This window comes from Carassius carassius, unplaced genomic scaffold, assembly GCF_963082965.1.
Source record: "Carassius carassius unplaced genomic scaffold, fCarCar2.1 SCAFFOLD_145, whole genome shotgun sequence".
NCBI classification, from domain to species: domain Eukaryota; kingdom Metazoa; phylum Chordata; class Actinopteri; order Cypriniformes; family Cyprinidae; genus Carassius; species Carassius carassius.
In genome coordinates this window covers 46,929-61,000 of record NW_026775047.1, presented here as the reverse complement: position 1 = coordinate 61,000, position 14,072 = coordinate 46,929, and the positions used below count along the sequence as shown (strand labels likewise).

Genomic DNA, 14,072 nt, shown 5'->3' with positions numbered 1-14,072 from the left:
TTTGATTAAATATCAATAAAACCAGTCAAAAAAAAAAAAAAAAAAATCTGTTCTTATCAGTTTAATATCTGATACGTCCCCCATCCGGGGACTACATATTAAATGGATTTTTAGATCACGGAGCTGGAGCCGGGGCTTGCTCCGTCCATTCCACGCATCGGCCTGGTATTGCAGTGTCTCCAGGAACGGTGTGCTTTCCCTTTTTCGGGAATGCCATTTATTGTGACGAATAGCAGAGCAAGTAATGAGGTCTGCCTTTGCAGGTCCTGTGGTTTATTGCGGACTCACTTCTGAGGCACCCCGCTGAGGTGTTGGACTCTTCCACTAACGATGCTCCCACCTGAGGTCTCGGAGACTTTCACTGACGAGGTGATGTATCGAATTCGGTGTGTTTGGTTAAAGGGAGTCAACTAAAACCAGCGTTGGGAAGCAGTTTCCAGGCCAGTAATGGAAGTCGCCCATCCTTCCTTTGTTGGGGTTTACGGAGGGCTAACCGTTGGTGAGGATGGTAGAGACGCAAATTGTACCTCTGGCTGGCTGCTTGGGTCTTCATACTTACCTGGCAGGGGAGACACCATGATCAAGAAGGCGGTTCACCCAGGGCGAGGCTTGTCCATTGCACTACGGCCATGCTGACCCCTGCGAATTCCCCAAATGTGGGAATCTCGACTGCATAATTTATGGTAGTGGGGGACTGCGTTCGCGCTCTCCCCTGAATTAACTGGTGAAACATAGCAGAGAGATCTATCTCAGTTACTTATCAGTTTCAGAATGATGAGTCCTGCCACATGCTGGGTATGTGTTCTGAGCTCATGAAACAAAATCACTTACGCTCTTGAAATATCGGTCCCTGGTGTGTGGTTTAGTTCGAATTTTGCACAGACCTCACTTTGCAAGTCGATTGGATTGACTGCAGCCTAGCTGTAGCTGTCTCCATGTTTGTTTTTCGTTGTGCTTTTTCAAATCATATTAGTTTTTTCCGCTTACAGCGCCACCTAGTGGCCTGTTGCAGCGCCCTTTTACACCTGACCGCTGACTGAGCCCCTGCACAGGTGTGCCGATTTGGGTGAAGGGATCTCACTCCTTCCTGGAGTTATAGCCATTTGAGCCACCTCGGCCACACCACCTTGGCACGTTTTGAGGTCCCCTCGCCAAGGTGAATGGAAATTTCCACTTTTTTTGGATGATTATTGACAGTCAGACTCCAGAGAAGCATGCTGTGCTGATCTGGGTGGGACTGGGCCAAATACCTGCCGCTAGTTTGCAAAAGAAGGTTTTCGACAAAATCCCAAATACCCGAAAATTTCGTCAGAGCGACGAGCCAATCTGAGACCTGCCTGGCTGCTTGGGTCTTCATACTTACCTGGCAGGGGAGACACCATGATCAAGAAGGCGGTTCACCCAGGGCGAGGCTTGTCCATTGCACTACGGCCATGCTGACCCCTGCGAATTCCCCAAATGTGGGAATCTCGACTGCATAATTTATGGTAGTGGGGGACTGCGTTCGCGCTCTCCCCTGAATTAACTGGTGAAACAAAGCAGAAAGATCTATCTCAGTTACTTTTCAGTTTCAGAATGATGAGTCCTGCCACATGCTGGGTATGTGTTTTGAGCTCATGAAACAAAATCACTTACGCTCTTGAAATATCGGTCCCTGGTGTGTGGTTTAGTTCGAATTTTGCACAGACCTCACTTTGCAAGTCGATTGGATTGACTGCAGCCTAGCTGTAGCTGTCTCCATGTTTGTTTTTCGTTGTGCTTTTTCAAATCATATTAGTTTTTTTCCGCTTACAGCGCCACCTAGTGGCCTGTTGCAGCGCCCTTTTACACCTGACCGCTGACTGAGCCCCTGCACAGGTGTGCCGATTTGGGTGAAGGGATCTCACTCCTTCCTGGAGTTATAGCCATTTGAGCCACCTCGGCCACACCACCTTGGCACGTTTTGAGGTCCCCTCGCCAAGGTGAATGGAAATTTCCACTTTTTTTGGATGATTATTGACAGTCAGACTCCAGAGAAGCATGCTGTGCTGATCTGGGTGGGACTGGGCCAAATACCTGCCGCTAGTTTGCAAAAGAAGGTTTTCGACAAAATCCCAAATACCCGAAAATTTCGTCAGAGCGACGAGCCAATCTGAGACCTGCATCTCGTTCGGCTCGAGCCAAGGATTCCGATGACATAAGGCACGTGGCTTTGCGACGAACCGTTTGGGAGTTACGAGCGATGCCGTACTCTCTGTCGCCGCAGAGCCAGCGTCAGGCCGATCGGGGCGAGGCCCGGTGACGTTGCAGACGGGGGAGGGTACTACCATCACACAGCGTTTCAGGTGTTTCCATCTTTGTTTGATGGTCCTTTTACATTTCATTTTTCTTATTTTTCCGCTTACAGCGCCACCTAGTGGCCTGTCGCAGCACCCTTTTACACCTGACCGCTGACTGAGCCCCTGCACAGGTGTGCCGATTTGGGTGAAGGGATCTCACTCCTTCCTGGAGTTATAGCCATTTGAGCCACCTCGGCCACACCACCTTGGCACGTTTTGAGGTCCCCTCGCCAAGGTGAATGGAAATTTCCACTTTTTTTGGATGATTATTGACAGTCAGACTCCAGAGAAGCATTCTGTGCTGATCTGGGTGGGACTGGGCCAAATACCTGCCGCTAGTTTGCAAAAGAAGGTTTTCGACAAAATCCCAAATACCCGAAAATTTCGTCAGAGCGACAAGCCAATCTGAGACCTGCATCTCGTTCGGCTCGAGCCAAGGATTCCGATGACATAAGGCACGTGGCTTTGCGACGAACCGTTTGGGAGTTGCGAGCGATGCCGTACTCTCTGTCGCCGCAGAGCCAGCGTCAGGCCGATCGGGGCGAGGCCCGGTGACGTTGCAGACGGGGGAGGGTACTACCATCACACAGTGTTTCAGGTGTTTCCATCTTTGTTTGATGGTCCTTTTACATTTCTGTTTTCTTATTTTTCCGCTTACAGCGCCACCTAGTGGCCTGTCGCAGCGCCCTTTTACACCTGACCGCTGACTGAGCCCCTGCACAGGTGTGCCGATTTGGGTGAAGGGATCTCACTCCTTCCTGGAGTTATAGCCATTTGAGCCAACTCGGCCACAACACCTTGGCACGTTTTGAGGTCCCCTCGCCAAGGTGAATGGAAATTTCCACTTTTTTTGGATGATTATTGACAGTCAGACTCCAGAGAAGCATTCTGTGCTGATCTGGGTGGGACTGGGCCAAATACCTGCCGCTAGTTTGCAAAAGAAGGTTTTCGACAAAATCCCAAATACCCGAAAATTTCGTCAGAGCGACAAGCCAATCTGAGACCTGCATCTCGTTCGGCTCGAGCCAAGGATTCCGATGACATAAGGCACGTGGCTTTGCGACGAACCGTTTGGGAGTTGCGAGCGATGCCGTACTCTCTGTCGCCGCAGAGCCAGCGTCAGGCCGATCGGGGCGAGGCCCGGTGACGTTGCAGACGGGGGAGGGTACTACCATCACACAGTGTTTCAGGTGTTTCCATCTTTGTTTGATGGTCCTTTTACATTTCTGTTTTCTTATTTTTCCGCTTACAGCGCCACCTAGTGGCCTGTCGCAGCGCCCTTTTACACCTGACCGCTGACTGAGCCCCTGCACAGGTGTGCCGATTTGGGTGAAGGGATCTCACTCCTTCCTGGAGTTATAGCCATTTGAGCCAACTCGGCCACAACACCTTGGCACGTTTTGAGGTCCCCTCGCCAAGGTGAATGGAAATTTCCACTTTTTTTGGATGATTATTGACAGTCAGACTCCAGAGAAGCATTCTGTGCTGATCTGGGTGGGACTGGGCCAAATACCTGCCGCTAGTTTGCAAAAGAAGGTTTTCGACAAAATCCCAAATACCCGAAAATTTCGTCAGAGCGACGAGCCAATCTGAGACCTGCATCTCGTTCGGCTCGAGCCAAGGATTCCGATGACATAAGGCACGTGGCTTTGTGACGAACCGTTTGGGAATTACGAGCGATGCCGTACTCTCTGTCGCTGCAGAGCCAGCGTCAGGCCGATCGGGGCGAGGCCCGGTGACGTTGCAGACGGGGGAGGGTACTACCATCACACAGCTTTTCAGGTCTCCCAGACTTACCAAAGCCGAGATGGGCATCGTCGTGTCCGGCTTCTTCCCCGCTGCATCAAATCAACATCGCTTCTCGGCCTTTTGGCTAAGATCACGTATCTTGTCGGACGGTTGAGACTGCGATCGCCTCTTGGAGGTTTCCTGACTTGAGATCTTTTTATATCTTGAGTCACACAACTTCGAGAGGTACATTGAATTCTGCTGCTTCGGGCTCCAACAAGTTTTAAGGTAAGGTCTTTTAATTATTTATTTGGTTATTTATTGTTGTATTTATTGTTGTTTTAAGGCTGTTGGTGCCTCCATCATGTCGGCTGCCCGTGTCGGCGTGCGGAGGCACCACAGCGTGCGTTTTTTATTCAGGCAGGTTGAGGGGAAGCTCCTTGGAATGTCCCGTATGGACTTTTCAAGGAAGCTGATCCAAAAGACCTTAGCTTTTAGATCTGACGACCTGAATTGTTTGATGACTCTGCCCTTGAACAAAGGATTTGATGTCAGTTTTAAAACCGCTTCCCTGCTTAATGACTTTTGGCAAAGGTTTGATTCAGTTAAAGCCCAGTTCTCCATGTTCACTGTCGAGAAACTTTCGGATAACACACTTAAAACTGTGATTGTCAGGATGTTCAATGAAACAGTGACTGGAGATGATATTTGTGTTTGGTTGGGTAGATTTTGCACTGTTCGAGGCCAGCCTGTCAAAGTGTTGGATGAAGATGGCATTTGGACATGCTCCTGGCGAATTCCCATTAAACAATGGGAAGACGCTGGGGGCTACCAGGGCCTGAAACATCTGCCTTCCATGATTGTGCTCGGAGAGAACAGAGGCTACATACATTATCAAGGAATGCCCAAACTCTGCAGGAAGTGTTGCAGGTTTGGTCATCTCGCTGAAGCATGCCAAGAGTTAATATGTGGGAAGTGTAGAGAAATTGGTCACAGTTTTGATGATTGTACCAATGGCAGACGGTGTAATCTTTGTGGAGAAACAAACCATCTCTACAGAGACTGCCCTAAAAGTTTTGCCAACAAGCTCAAAATGGCCGCCCCACATGGGCAACAAACGAATGAACAAAGGAAAGAGGAGGCGGTCCCTGAGGTTTTGGCGGGAATTTCAAATCCCCAGCCGGCCTCAGGGATTGGGCAGGAAGGAGGAAGTGGGGCGGCCACAGGGGCGGAGTCAGATATTGAACTGGAAAAAGTCACGGAAGGAGAAGTGAGCGAGGAAGAAACAAGCTCTTCCCTAGAAACGGTGTCAGATTTGGTGCAGGAATCCAGTGGGAGTGAATTTGAGTGTTCACTCCCAAATGCTCAAGTGCAAAAAAGACCTGCGGGATCTCCTCTGGTGGAAACAGAGGAGAAAAAAGCTAGGGCAGCACAGCGGCTTGATAGTTCCGATTTGGAAGATCAAGAACGTATGTGGCCCCTAGAATCCCCAAATGAGGTTTCCTTTTTGCACATCAAGCTAAGAACATCGTCGCCTAGGGAGTTACAAGAGGGTTTCTCTGTAGCACCCGATGTGTCGAGCACCTGCTCTCCGGGCCCCAGTTCATCTGGGAGAAAGGAAGAGCAGGTGAAACAAGATAAAACATGATTTTAAGCATATTTTTGTAGTCTTTTAGTCTTCTGTTTAAATGTCTCATACTGTTTTAACCATACTGCTCATGGCCCTCACTATCTCTACCATAAATGTAAGAAGTGTGAGGTCCACCTTGCGAGCACAGAGCATTTTATCCCTTTTAAAGTCTTTTAAGTCAGATTTGTTTTTACTGCAAGAGTGTGCTCTGCCCTTTTTAAGTAACCACAGGAAGTTGGAGGAGATGTGGACCATGGGGCCCTCAATATGGAGTGGCTCTAACTTCAACAAGAATGATGGTGTCGCTATTTTAATAAAAAATTCAAACATCACGGTGAAGGATAGCACTGTGGTGAGGGAAGGGCGGGCTCTTTTAGCAAACCTGACTTTTTTAGGGAGAGATTTTAAGGTTCTTAACGTGTATGGTTTTACAGAAAAAAATGACAGGTATGAGCTTTTAGAAGACCTGCAGCCCCACATGTTAGGCAGGGCTCCCCTAATAGTAGCAGGGGATTTTAACTGTGTTTTACCAAAACAGATAGGAAGAGAGTAGGAGAAGATTTTAAGGTCGATAAGACATCGGTTTTATTACAAAATTTAGTCAAGGATTTTAAGTTAGTTGACTGTTTTAAACAACTGCATCAAAGAGAGGAGGGCTTCACCTGGTTCAGTGGTGATGGCGCCAGAGCCTCTCGAATTGACTATGTTTTTACAAGGGACTGCCCGCCAACCGATGCAACATTGACCCCTCTCTTTTTTTCTGATCACATGATGCTGTCTTGCACCCTTTCACTTTCCCCGGGTGTGACGGTAGGAGGAGGGATGTGGAAGCTGAACTGTTCCCTATTGGTGGATGAAGAAGTGGTTAGAGAATATAGGGAGCAGTTCAGCCAATGGCAGACCCTCCAAGACTTTTATGAGACACGTGCACAGTGGTGGGAAATGGTAAAGGACCGGACAAGACAGTTTTTTAGGAAGGTAGGGAAAGATAAAAAGAATAGGGAAAAGAGATGCATGATGGGGTTGCAAAAAAGATTACAAAGATATTTTAATCTTTTAAATAATGGTTTTGATTTTAGCCAAGAAATAACAGATGTAAAAAAAGAAATGTCAGTTTTATCTCGTATCCAAAGTAAAGGTGTTATTTTAAGAAGCAAAGAAAGAGAAATAGAGGAAGGTGAAAAGTGTACAAGTTACTTTTTTAAAAAGATAATAACAAGGGGAGGGGCAATAACCAGTGTTAAGGTAGGAGGGAGGGATGCAAACACAACAGAAGAGATTTTAAAAAATGTAGAGGGATTTTATGAGGATTTGTATTGTAAAAAAGATGTACACGACGATACGGCAAGGGAAGTTTTAAATTTTTTAGTCAAGAATGTTAATGGCCAAAATAAGTTTTTATCCCAAGATTTTAATATTTTAGAATTACATAAAGCTCTTAAAGGTTTTAAAAAGGGGAAGTCCCCAGGAGCAGATGGACTTCCCCTAGAGTTTTATCTTACTTTTTGGGATATTTTAGCACATGAATTATTGGCTGTTTTTAACAACTTTGAGACTCTTGACAGACTACCCGACAGTTTTAGGATAGGGATAGTGTCTTTACTGTACAAAAAAGGGGACAGGACTGACTTAAAAAATTGGAGACCAATCACGCTTTTAAATTTCGATGGTAAACTTTTTAGTAAGATTTTAGCGACACGCATGTCGACTGTTTTAGAGGACGTGATCCACCCGGATCAAGCTTCTGCTGTGCCCGGAAGAAAGATAACAGACAACCTAGTGCTGATTAGAGACGCCATCTGTTACGCGAGAGACAGAAATATTCGGCTAGTAGTCCTAAATTTAGATTTTGAAAAAGCATTTGATCGAGTCTCGCACCAGTACCTCTTCCAGGTACTGGATAAAATGGGGTTTCCAGAGAGGTTTATAGCCTGGGTGGGACTGCTGTACAAGGGAATAGTCAGCAAAATTCTAATAAATGGGCATCTTTCCAAAGCTGTGAACATACACAGTGGTGTCCGTCAGGGATGTCCTTTATCTCCTCTTCTGTATGTGGCTTGCATTGAGCCACTGGCACAGATCTTGAGAAGGGACAAATGGATCAAAGGACTGGACGTTCCTGGGACGGGTGGACTGACGGCGACCTGTGCTTTATACATGGACGACGTAACTCTTTTAGCCACGGACCTTTTATCCATACGAAGAGCACTGGACTTGACTGACTGGTACGGTCGGGCCTCGGGCGCCAAACTCAATAGAAACAAGTCCGAGGCCCAGCTCTTCGGGCCGTGGGGAGACGCGGACACAGGAGGACTTGATTTGGTTTTTAAAGACAATGATTTTAAGATTTTAGGCGTTAAATTTGATAAAGACGGAGGTGGACGAGACAACTGGACTGACTTGCTAGGGAAAGCTAGGAAAAGACTGGGGTTTTGGGGACTAAGACAGTTGACAATTGAAGGTAAAATTTTAATTTTTAAATCTGTGATTTTACCTCTGATTTTACTTGTCTGTTCTGTTTTTAGCCCCCCTCGGCGGTTCCTGGTGAGACTGGAGAGGGCGGTGTTTTATTTCCTGTGGGGGTCCAAGTGGGAGCGCCTGAAGAGGGAGACCATCAAGAAAAGGCCAGAGAACGGTGGAAAAGGCCTCCCAGACCCCCACCTGTTTTTAGGCAGCCGCTTCACCGCCCTGCACATTAGTTATGCCATGACCCCATCCAAAGAAAACAAGACGGCTGCAATGGTGCGATTTTGGATGGGGTCTTACCTAAGAACATTGAAAATTTTACCAGTAGACTTGAAAACCCCAGTGTCTTTTAACTTGCCTAAAGAGTACAGTTTTATAAAAATTTTTTTAAAGAAATATCTTTTAGAGAGTGAAGATGTCACCATTTTAACTAAACACAAGTCTCTCATTTCTGTTGTGCAGGACCGGGAACGGGTGAGTCCAGTTCCAGGCCTCACACTAGGTGAGGCCAAACAAGTTTGGAGGAACGCTGCTCACCCCGCTCTCCAGAACAGGCACAAGGATTTATCATGGATGGTGGCTCATGAGATCCTCCCGGTCAGGGCGGTTATGCACTCCAGAGGCATGGCCAAAAACCCCATCTGCCCTCGGTCCGGCTGCAATTCCCCGGAGACCGTCCACCACCTACTCTGGGAGTGCGGTGCTGCGCGGGACCTGTGGGCCAAGACCGGCCCCTTGTATTTCCCGTGCCTACCAGCAGGTGGGGCCCAGTTCGGGTACCAGCTCGCCATCCTTGGGGTGGGCCGGGGCTTGAAGGACATGACAGCACAGGAATTCACCTCGCTCTGGCTCACCCTCAACGTCATCAAGGATGCCATCTGGGCCACCAGAAACCTGCTGGTGGGGAAACGCGTTACGGTAACCCTCCATGCATGCGAGCTAAAGGTAACATCAATGCTGCAGGGGTACCGGACGACGATATTCGGACGGGGGGGCCGGGGCCGCACAGAGAGGGTCCCGGCAGGCACCGACCCTGGCTGCCCGTAGATGCACCCTCACCATTCTGGCTACGGGAACAGCGGGCCAGCGGGCCGGAGGAGAGGGGATCTCCGCTGAGCCTGTAAAGCAGCATCTCATGTCCCTGTTCTGGAGAGTGGGGTGAAGACCGACTTGATAAGGACTCACCCCCGGTCTTGCACAACAGATGTTTTTTTTTTATGTGGTTTTTATCCTATAAATTGGTTTTTATTGTGTTTTATTAATGAAATTGGTTTTATTAACATGCATATGAGGCTTGTTTGCTTTTTTAAATTTGTATTTTACTTTTGAAACCGATCGCACCTTTTAAACACACCTCAAATATGGACTTTTAAAAACAAGCAAAACACTGTGGTTTAATCAATTTTTTTTAACAATGATTGTTTCTTTCATTTTACCATGTGTATTTATTATATATTATATGGCTTGTTTTAATGTGTGCTTGAAAAAAAAAAAATGTGTGTGAAAGTAAAAATGCAAATGGAAAAAATGTAAATGGTGACAATAAAACTTTTTCGAAAGAAAAAATCTGTTCTTATCAGTTTAATATCTGATACGTCCCCCATCCGGGGACTACATATTAAATGGATTTTTAGATCACGGAGCTGGAGCCGGGGCTTGCTCCGTCCATTCCAAGCATCGGCCTGGTATTGCAGTGTCTCCAGGAACGGTGTGCTTTCCCTTTTTCGGGAATGCCATTTATTGTGACGAATAGCAGAGCAAGTAATGAGGTCTGCCTTTGCAGGTCCTGTGGTTTATTGCGGACTCACTTCTGAGGCACCCCCCTGAGGTGTTGGACTCTTCCACTAACGATGCTCCCACCTGAGGTCTCGGAGACTTTCACTGACGAGGTGATGTATCGAATTCGGTGTGTTTGGTTAAAGGGAGTCAACTAAAACCAGCGTTGGGAAGCAGTTTCCAGGCCAGTAATGGAAGTCGCCCATCCTTCCTTTGTTGGGGTTTACGGAGGGCTAACCGTTGGTGAGGATGGTAGAGACGCAAATTGTACCTCTGGCTGGCTGCTTGGGTCTTCATACTTACCTGGCAGGGGAGACACCATGATCAAGAAGGCGGTTCACCCAGGGCGAGGCTTGTCCATTGCACTACGGCCATGCTGATCCCTGCGAATTCCCCAAATGTGGGAATCTCGACTGCATTATTTATGGTAGTGGGGGACTGCGTTCGCGCTCTCCCCTGAATTAACTGGTGAAACAAAGCAGAAAGATCTATCTCAGTTACTTTTCAGTTTCAGAATGATGAGTCCTGCCACATGCTGGGTATGTGTTTTGAGCTCATGAAACAAAATCACTTACGCTCTTGAAATATCGGTCCCTGGTGTGTGGTTTAGTTCGAATTTTGCAAAGACCTCACTTTGCAAGTCGATTGGATTGACTGCAGCCTAGCTGTAGCTGTCTCCATGTTTGTTTTTCGTTGTGCTTTTTCAAATCATATTAGTTTTTTTCCGCTTACAGCGCCACCTAGTGGCCTGTTGCAGCGCCCTTTTACACCTGACCGCTGACTGAGCCCCTGCACAGGTGTGCCGATTTGGGTGAAGGGATCTCACTCCTTCCTGGAGTTATAGCCATTTGAGCCACCTCGGCCACACCACCTTGGCACGTTTTGAGGTCCCCTCGCCAAGGTGAATGGAAATTTCCACTTTTTTTGGATGATTATTGACAGTCAGACTCCAGAGAAGCATGCTGTGCTGATCTGGGTGGGACTGGGCCAAATACCTGCCGCTAGTTTGCAAAAGAAGGTTTTCGACAAAATCCCAAATACCCGAAAATTTCGTCAGAGCGACGAGCCAATCTGAGACCTGCATCTCGTTCGGCTCGAGCCAAGGATTCCGATGAGATAAGGCACGTGGCTTTGCGACGAACCGTTTGGGAGTTACGAGCGATGCCGTACTCTCTGTCGCCGCAGAGCCAGCGTCAGGCCGATCGGGGCGAGGCCCGGTGACGTTGCAGACGGGGGAGGGTACTACCATCACACAGCGTTTCAGGTGTTTCCATCTTTGTTTGATGGTCCTTTTACATTTCATTTTTCTTATTTTTCCGCTTACAGCGCCACCTAGTGGCCTGTCGCAGCGCCCTTTTACACCTGATGACATAAGGCACGTGGCTTTGTGACGAACCGTTTGGGAATTACGAGCGATGCCGTACTCTCTGTCGCTGCAGAGCCAGCGTCAGGCCGATCGGGGCGAGGCCCGGTGACGTTGCAGACGGGGGAGGGTACTACCATCACACAGCTTTTCAGGTGTTTCCATCTTTGTTTGATGGTCCTTTTACATTTCATTTTTCTTATTTTTCCGCTTACAGCGCCACCTAGTGGCCTGTCGCAGCGCCCTTTTACACCTGACCGCTGACTGAGCCCCTGCACAGGTGTGCCGATTTGGGTGAAGGGATCTCACTCCTTCCTGGAGTTATAGCCATTTGAGCCACCTCGGCCACACCACCTTGGCACGTTTTGAGGTCCCCTCGCCAAGGTGAATGGAAATTTCCACTTTTTTTGGATGATTATTGACAGTCAGAATCCAGAGAAGCATTCTGTGCTGATCTGGGTGAGACTGGGCCAAATACCTGCCGCTAGTTTGCAAAAGACGGTTTTCGACAAGATCCCAAATACCCGAAAATTTCGTCAGAGCGACGAGCCAATCTGAGACCTGCATCTCGTTCGGCTCAAGCCAAGGATTCCGATGACATAAGGCACGTGGCTTTGTGACGAACCGTTTGGGAATTACGAGCGATGCCGTACTCTCTGTCGCTGCAGAGCCAGCGTCAGGCCGATCGGGGCGAGGCCCGGTGACGTTGCAGACGGGGGAGGGTACTACCATCACACAGCTTTTCAGGTCTCCCAGACTTACCAAAGCCGAGATGGGCATCGTCGTGTCCGGCTTCTTCCCCGCTGCATCAAATCAACATCGCTTCTCGGCCTTTTGGCTAAGATCAAGAGTAGTATCTGTTCTTATCAGTTTAATATCTGATACGTCCCCCATCCGGGGACTACATATTAAATGGATTTTTAGATCACGGAGCTGGAGCCGGGGCTTGCTCCGTCCATTCCAAGCATCGGCCTGGTATTGCAGTGTCTCCAGGAACGGTGTGCTTTCCCTTTTTCGGGAATGCCATTTATTGTGACGAATAGCAGAGCAAGTAATAAGGTCTGCCTTTGCAGGTCCTGTGGTTTATTGCGGACTCACTTCTGAGGCACCCCCCTGAGGTGTTGGACTCTTCCACTAACGATGCTCCCACCTGAGGTCTCGGAGACTTTCACTGACGAGGTGATGTATCGAATTCGGTGTGTTTGGTTAAAGGGAGTCAACTAAAACCAGCGTTGGGAAGCAGTTTCCAGGCCAGTAATGGAAGTCGCCCATCCTTCCTTTGTTGGGGTTTACGGAGGGCTAACCGTTGGTGAGGATGGTAGAGACGCAAATTGTACCTCTGGCTGGCTGCTTGGGTCTTCATACTTACCTGGCAGGGGAGACACCATGATCAAGAAGGCGGTTCACCCAGGGCGAGGCTTGTCCATTGCACTACGGCCATGCTGACCCCTGCGAATTCCCCAAATGTGGGAATCTCGACTGCATAATTTATGGTAGTGGGGGACTGCGTTCGCGCTCTCCCCTGAATTAACTGGTGAAACAAAGCAGAAAGATCTATCTCAGTTACTTTTCAGTTTCAGAATGATGAGTCCTGCCACATGCTGGGTATGTGTTTTGAGCTCATGAAACAAAATCACTTACGCTCTTGAAATATCGGTCCCTTGTGTGTGGTTTAGTTCGAATTTTGCACAGACCTCACTTTGCAAGTCGATTGGATTGACTGCAGCCTAGCTGTAGCTGTCTCCATGTTTGTTTTTCGTTGTGCTTTTTCAAATCATATTAGTTTTTTTCCGCTTACAGCGCCACCTAGTGGCCTGTTGCAGCGCCCTTTTACACCTGACCGCTGACTGAGCCCCTGCACAGGTGTGCCGATTTGGGTGAAGGGATCTCACTCCTTCCTGGAGTTATAGCCATTTGAGCCACCTCGGCCACACCACCTTGGCACGTTTTGAGGTCCCCTCGCCAAGGTGAATGGACATTTCCACTTTTTTTGGATGATTATTGACAGTCAGACTCCAGAGAAGCATTCTGTGCTGATCTGGGTGGGACTGGGCCAAATACCTGCCGCTAGTTTGCAAAAGAAGGTTTTCGACAAAATCCCAAATACCCGAAAATTTTGTCAGAGCGACGAGCCAATCTGAGACCTGCATCTCGTTCGGCTCGAGCCAAGGATTCCGATGAGATAAGGCACGTGGCTTTGCGACGAACCGTTTGGGAGTTACGAGCGATGCCGTACTCTCTGTCGCCGCAGAGCCAGCGTCAGGCCGATCGGGGCGAGGCCCGGTGACGTTGCAGACGGGGGAGGGTACTACCATCACACAGCGTTTCAGGTGTTTCCATCTTTGTTTGATGGTCCTTTTACATTTCATTTTTCTTATTTTTCCGCTTACAGCGCCACCTAGTGGCCTGTCGCAGCGCCCTTTTACACCTGACCGCTGACTGAGCCCCTGCACAGGTGTGCCGATTTGGGTGAAGGGATCTCACTCCTTCCTTGAGTTATAGCCATTTGAGCCACCTCGGCCACACCACCTTGGCACGTTTTGAGGTCCCCTCGCCAAGGTGAATGGAAATTTCCACTTTTTTTGGATGATTATTGACAGTCAGACTCCAGAGAAGCATTCTGTGCTGATCTGGGTGAGACTGGGCCAAATACCTGCCGCTAGTTTGCAAAAGAAGGTTTTCGACAAAATCCCAAATACCCGAAAATTTCGTCAGAGCGACGAGCCAATCTGAGACCTGCATCTCGTTCGGCTCGAGCCAAGGATTCCGATGACATAAGGCACGTGGCTCT

At 48.4% G+C, this 14,072-nt stretch overlaps 6 non-coding genes and 1 pseudogene across 6 annotated transcripts; all 7 read left to right on the top strand.

The window, feature by feature from the left end:
• Positions 1-9: 9 nt before the first annotated feature.
• Positions 10-199, top strand: LOC132134487 (U2 spliceosomal RNA). Its single transcript, XR_009429614.1, has one exon. It is a non-coding gene; the product is annotated as a U2 spliceosomal RNA (small nuclear RNA).
• A 352-nt stretch (positions 200-551) lies between these two features.
• LOC132134468 (U1 spliceosomal RNA) lies at positions 552-715 on the top strand. Its single transcript, XR_009429599.1, has one exon. It is a non-coding gene; the product is annotated as a U1 spliceosomal RNA (small nuclear RNA).
• Positions 716-1,355: 640 nt separating this feature from the next.
• LOC132134491 (U1 spliceosomal RNA) lies at positions 1,356-1,519 on the top strand. The gene has a single exon (XR_009429617.1). It is a non-coding gene; the product is annotated as a U1 spliceosomal RNA (small nuclear RNA).
• An 8,167-nt stretch (positions 1,520-9,686) lies between these two features.
• On the top strand, positions 9,687-9,861 carry LOC132134486 (U2 spliceosomal RNA; annotated as a pseudogene).
• A 352-nt stretch (positions 9,862-10,213) lies between these two features.
• Positions 10,214-10,377, top strand: LOC132134472 (U1 spliceosomal RNA). Its single transcript, XR_009429603.1, has one exon. It is a non-coding gene; the product is annotated as a U1 spliceosomal RNA (small nuclear RNA).
• Positions 10,378-12,099: 1,722 nt separating this feature from the next.
• Positions 12,100-12,290, top strand: LOC132134481 (U2 spliceosomal RNA). The gene has a single exon (XR_009429612.1). It is a non-coding gene; the product is annotated as a U2 spliceosomal RNA (small nuclear RNA).
• A 352-nt stretch (positions 12,291-12,642) lies between these two features.
• Positions 12,643-12,806, top strand: LOC132134490 (U1 spliceosomal RNA). The gene has a single exon (XR_009429616.1). It is a non-coding gene; the product is annotated as a U1 spliceosomal RNA (small nuclear RNA).
• Positions 12,807-14,072: the final 1,266 nt, after the last annotated feature.